This window comes from Podarcis filfolensis (assembly GCF_964270895.1).
Source record: "Podarcis filfolensis genome assembly, contig: HAP1_SCAFFOLD_127, whole genome shotgun sequence".
NCBI lineage: Eukaryota > Metazoa > Chordata > Lepidosauria > Squamata > Lacertidae > Podarcis > Podarcis filfolensis.
This window is the reverse complement of record NW_028149446.1, coordinates 1-6,490: the sequence shown is the minus strand read 5'-3', so window position 1 is coordinate 6,490 and position 6,490 is coordinate 1.

Genomic DNA, 6,490 nt, shown 5'->3' with positions numbered 1-6,490 from the left:
CTCCCCTCCATTGCTCTCCACTGTTTTTTTCCTTCCTCTCTCCTCCAGCACACACCTCTTCGTCAGCTGTCTTCAGTCCCTCTCTGGACCAATTCCACTATGTTCAGCCTCAATCTTGATATCTCTGTTGGCATGGCATGGCTATCCAAGCATTGCCAAAGTTAACATCTTTGTCTTGGAATGAATTTCAAAGAAGCAATGGGTGTTTATGCTATGCTTCTAATTTTATTACAGTTTATTTCTCTTCCATTGGCTGACTGCCACAAAACATTGTGCTACTTATGCCATCTCTTTTCTTTCCCTATATACCGCCCCCACACCCAGTTTTGAAGTTTCTGATGGAGTGGGGGAAGGATTCCTCTTCTGTGGAATGTTGTGCAAAGAGACTGAATGCAAAATATCTGTGTCACTTTGGGGTTGGTTTCAGAGAGGTGATTCATACAAAATGTTTTCACACTCTTTATCAGTTCAGCCACATGATCATCCTAACCCGCGCCTTTAAATAAATCTATTACCCTAGATCTGTGGTTACACACCTGGGAATGTCATGTGCAGAATTTCCACCTGACAGCTAATATGGTGTTGTTTACAATTGAACTCCACTGAACTACTGGCAATTATTGTCAGAATCCACTTCCATTTTTAGCATCGTACAGTTAACTGCAGCATGCTGATTGTGTGAATAGGCTTCTGCCTGAACTCTTGGTTTGCATAGTGTGTTGGCGAACTGCAAAGTTGGCAGGAACCAGTTTGAGCTTTATGCATTCTATTCCAATTAGGTCAGTGTTTCCTAAACTTTTTTGTTTCTCATTAAGAGTCTCAGCAGTTGTCTTGTTTTTATTGGGGTAACACCTTTGATTATTCTCGCTGAGAAATAATTACTAACAAGCCTGCAGTGCTGAATTACCCCCATCACAACATCTGATGGGAAGTGTTTGTGTGGCACAGATGACTTTTGAGAATGAAAGGCCCTGTTGTTAGCTTGATTTCAATGTTACGTCCTTTTAGCTAATAATTTTCCTTTCTAGGATGTTATACAGTATTCTAAAAGTCTTGAAATAAGTCCTTAATGTCATATGTCACACATCCCCTTTGGTATTAAGGACAGTCCACCTTTGACAAAGTTATCCTTGGTAGCCGAGCCGTAAGGGCTATGGGAAGGTGCAATGGGGAAAAGTGCAACAGCTTTACTAATGGTGTGGTGTGGTCCATACAGTGAAGAAGAACTGAGTATTTATAGTACAGCAAAATGGCAAGAAAAGGATGATATTCTGATGACTAAATGTTATTGGGGGTTTATTTGTATGTTTGGTTACATCCATATTAGTTTTATTTAAAGGTGCTGAAGTACTGCCTTTCTGAAATTAGCTGGAAACAGAATTAAAGTGGTAATTATACCTGGTACTAACTATATTAATTGCAATGCCCATCCCTATGATGACGTCCCAAATATCTAAGATATTTACTCAGAAGTAAGTCCTATTACGCAAAGATCCCATGTCACTTTAATTAGAAGCTTCCACTTTGTAGTTTAAATCTCCAGTTGCTTTATGGTTTTTTTTATGAGCCTTGGCTTTGCTGATGAATGACTCCTTAATCAGTCAGTGCCTTTCCTCCAACAGGCTTGGGGACTTTAATATCTGTTTTCCTTCCTTCCTTCCTTCCTTCCTTCCTTCCTTCCTTCCTTCCTTCTTTCTTTCTTTCTTTCTTTCTTTCTTTCTTTCTTTCTTTCTTTCCTTCTTTCCTTCCTTCTTTCTTTCTTTCTTTCTTTCTTTCTTTCTTTCTTTCTTTCTGAAATAGAGCTGTTTTGCAATTAAAAAAGTAAAAGAAATATTAAGGGGAGGAAAACAGTATCTAAAATCCCCACTGGTGGGGAGCAGGAACTGATTTAATTAAAGGGCAAATGAATCAATAATGCCCAGACCATATTGAACAGTAAGCAATTAGAGGCAAAAGCTGCAAGGAAGAAGTTTCTAATTAAAAGCACAATGGTGTGAGAAGTCTCAATAGAGTTGTGCTTGCTGAAAGAAAGCTAGTGTTAAGTTCTTTTATTATCCTTTTTCTAAATGAAGAGAATCACCACAAATCAGGTCTGGAGGAAACAGACAACACAAGAGAAGTAGAATGCATCATCTGGATCATGGGTGGGCAAACTAAGGCCCGGGGGACGGATCTGGCCCAATCACTTTCTAAATCCAGCCCGCAGACAGTCCGGGAATCAGCGTGTTTTTACATGAGTAGAATGTGTCCTTTTATGTAAAATGCATCTCTGGGTTATTTGTGGGGCCTGTCTGGTGTTTTTACATGAGTAGAATGTGTGCTTTTATTTAAAATGCATCTCTGGGTTATTTGTGGGGCATAGGAATTCGTTCATTATTTCCCCCCCTCAAAATATAGTCCAGCCCCCCACAAGGTCTGAGGGATAGTGGACCGGACACCCCGGCTGAAAAAGTTTGCTGACCTCTGATCTGGATCATTGGTAAAAAGTGAATGAATGAATGAATGAATGATGGCAGTTCGAGACTTAATGGCTAGCGTGCACTTGAGGCACTTAAAAATATTAAACCCTTTAACCCATGTACAGTTTTTGAAACCATTGTTGTTTACTGTCCCTGGCCACTCAAAGCCAAGTGAAATCAAAATGTTTTACACTACTTTGAGAGGATGCTTGCTCAGACTCCCTTAAGTCTTCAGGGGTGTTCCACAGACAAAGGGCAACCACTAAGAACACCTCTCTGTGAGTGCTGTGAATGTTAAACTTGAGAGGGTGTTTCCAAATATTATTGGAGCTTACAATGAAGCAGAGGGATGGAGGCCGTTGGTCAGGTATGTTTGGCCCAGTTTGTTTAGGGCTTCATAAGTCCCAACACATTAACAGTGTGATCCTGCACATGCCTACCTGGAAATAAACCCCACTTGAATTCAGTGGAACTTACTCCCTGGAAAGTGTATATAGGACTGCAGCCTAAATTTAGCCAGTAAGGCAGTAAAGAGCCAGTGCTGATGGTCTATCATGGGTATTATATGCTTCTTGTGACCTTCAGAAAGTGAGAAGTGATGTTTCGTACCAGTTGACATTTCTGTGCTACTTTTGAGGGGCTTACCCACAGAAAACACAGCCACCTAACGTAGAAATTGTTAAGTATTAATTCTGAGCTGATCTTAAAAGAAAAGGCTGCAATAGAGCTTAAGGCAAGGATTCACTGCTGCAACTTGAGTGTCTAAATTTGGATAAATAAATCCAGGAGCACCTGAAGACAGTGAGCCTGATAGTACGGAGTGTGCTCAGAGTGTCAAATTCTGTCCAAGTCACATGATCCTCCAGTCTTTATTACGTCAATCATGCCTGGACATAATTACTATCATTTCACCTCTCACCCAGCTCCCTAAATTGAAGAAATTAAAAAGATAGAACTTGTATGCCATCTTTCCAAGAAATGCCCAGGGTGGTGAACTAAACCCAACTTTGCTCATCAGGCAAAAACTGTTCAGCCCGGGCAGCAGGTATTCTTGGCAGGGTGAATGTCAGAGCTGGATTATTCAGAGAGCTGGATTGAGAGCTGGGGTGACATGGTAGCCAGAGAGCCTGAGCTAGGAATTGGGTGAAATCACTAGGTGGCCAGAGGCAGGCAAGCTACGTTCTCTCAGCTTAATAACGGGGGGGGGGGGATAATAGCACTACCCCGATTTTTCAAGGCCACAATAAAAATTACATCATGATGATAATAATATAATAATGAATATATTTATTGTTTATTCCCCCAATGCACAAAGTGCTTACAATAGTGATAAAGAATAATAAAGCACATGTAAATAAAAATAATGCATGACAAGTGCTTTTAACATTTTGACAGTGCTATATCCATTTTAATTGATGCAGTTACTATTCCTTTAATGACCTTGAGAGCCTCTTCAGCCTTGCTGTGCAGCAGCAAGTAGAGGCAATTTCAAAGGCTCCCCAAAAGTGCTCCAGCGCGGACTCGCATTTCATGTTGTGGAATAACATTGCTTTGGTTACAAACAAAGCTATTGTTTTATATTGCCTTGGGATCTGGAGTTCTTTGTTTGGGATGGAGGTACCACTGAGTCCTTGTGAGAAGCTGTGGCCAAACAATGTTGTGAGCGACTAGAGAAATGTTTTCATTTTAAATTAGTTGGTTTGGGCATTTTAGGGAAGATTTATTCCTGAACTGTTTTTCCAGGCTCATTCTTTCACAGAGGCATTTTCTTTGTATCCAGAAATATTGATGCAGCTGCTAGAGATTACTCAATCCCTCCTGCTAACTGCAAAATACTGGTTCCCATTGCTTGATGCCTTGCAGGTACTGAAGTGCTTTTTATTCCGTGGGAATACTGGGAATTGCAGAATTCACAGGGCCTTGAACTCTCAAGTTCATGTTATCTGTGCCTAGCATTCAAGAGTTATTAAGCCAGAAATGGGGCAGTCAAGCCCTCCCCCGACTCTGTTAGAAGTGTGCGTAATTTTATTTTTTTTAAATCAGTGGGAGAATGCTAAAATAACACTTCCTGGCTTTTGCATCCCTAGGTTCACTTTATTTTTAGATCTCCCACTCTCGCCCTTCCTCTTCCTTCTCTTCTTCCTCTCCCCAGTATTTTTCATAGTTTGGGGGTGCTTTTTTCCTCCACCCCCAAGCTTAAAGAACCTTTCAGAATCATGCACATTCCAGCTGGTGAGGCATTGGAATGAAAAGCACATATTGGGAAGCTTATTATAAATTCTGAAGTTGGCAGCACTTCTGCTGTGTTTATTCAGTAGAATTCGCACTTGGTTGTGGCTCTTTGAGAGTCCCGGGTTTTGATCTTTGTTGTCTTGACACGGCATTGTTTTGGCAGCACAGATCTTTTCCTCTAGCTTTTGTGAACCTTTGGAATGCACTGTACTGGATGTTAACGTGACTAAGTAGCTCATGTAGAAGTCTGTAGGAATCCATGTTGGAGTCTCCGCATCTCATTCCAGGATGACTCACTTTTGCTGTCATTATGCCCACCCTCTTTTCTCTCTCTTTCAGCAATATTATCTCTCTTTTTTTCCAATCCCCTATCTTGTCCCTCCTTCTACTAAATTCTGTCATGATGTACAAAGATTGTTACACCTTCATGATCCTGCATGACTAGGTGTTGTACTGCACAGAGTGGCCTCCTCAGCATATTCTTTGTCTCAGAGCTGGGCCATCCAGCCACTGTCAAAAGTATTGCTATTTTTCCTCTGGCTTTCCCTTGTGCTCTTGTACCCCTGCTCTGTACTGTGTCCAACTGAGCCATGTTTTCCCTGTCCTTACAGGGTGTACCCATGACTTTCCCCCCCAGCCGGAACTCGCCAGAACTTAGTTCCGGCACCTCTCAGGTTGGCGCCATTGCCATTCTAATAGAACAAGGGAGGCGTTCATGGTGAGCTCCAGCGCTTCTTTTTCTAGAAAAATAGTACTGGGTGTACCCCTCTTCCCATTCTGTTTTGTGTAGAAATACCTCAGGGGGAGCCATGAAGATATGACACCTCAGCTATGCATGCTCACTAAAGGTCAGGCTTTATAATTATGTTTAAGACTCTTACAATGACAAGGTATGTGTGCTTAGGTATAGTTGAGAGTGTGCTCCATACAAAACCCAAAGAGATAGAGTATGTGTTACAGTGTGGGGCATAACTGTCTCTTGCAACTTTTGACAGCTATGTTGTTTTCTTTCTGAGTGAAACTGGGGGCCATTTTCCCCACTCCTTGTTAAAAAATGGATAGGGCTGCCATGGGTCCCATAGAATTGCTTTGGTGGCTAGAGCTGGCCTCTCTTCTACCACGTGATCATCCTTTGTACTTATGATCCTAATTCTGAGATGAACGTAAAGGGTATGCATGAACTTGTTTTTTAAAAACACATGCAGCAGAAGACTGAAGTCTAGATAGACCAGCAGGCTTTGTTCCAAGATAACTGATCATGTACCCAAGCCCAAAAGGAACTCTGATTAGTTAGATCATAGATAGCTTTGCTACTGTCAGATTGAGGGATTCAGATCTTACCAATCTTAAACTAGTTGTGTATCTGAACATCTTGAACCATCAGCGCTGGCTTTATTGTAAATAATAATAATAATGAAACAGGGAAATGTTCTTTGATCACTGGCATGATATGCGTTGTATCTTGTTTTAGTATCAATGCATCTGTTTCCATCTGTGCTTTCTGACTGCGCTCCCAAGGCTACCAAGTGGAAAGGAAGTCTTTGAGAAAAAGCATGGTTTGGAAGGGCTCTGGGTAAACAAGACTACCAAGATGATGGAAAGAGAGGAAGGTATACTCCTCCTTTCAAGAAAACCCTTTTTTTAGGAGGGGGAAATTGGCAATGTAAAGTGAATTGAGTATTTTAAGCTATGCTAAATGTAATATAATGATACAAAATGACCATGATGGCTCTTTGCAAGGAAGGAATATAAACAGGAACATCTTTCAGATGCCACAGCTCTGTTGAAGTCAGTGGACC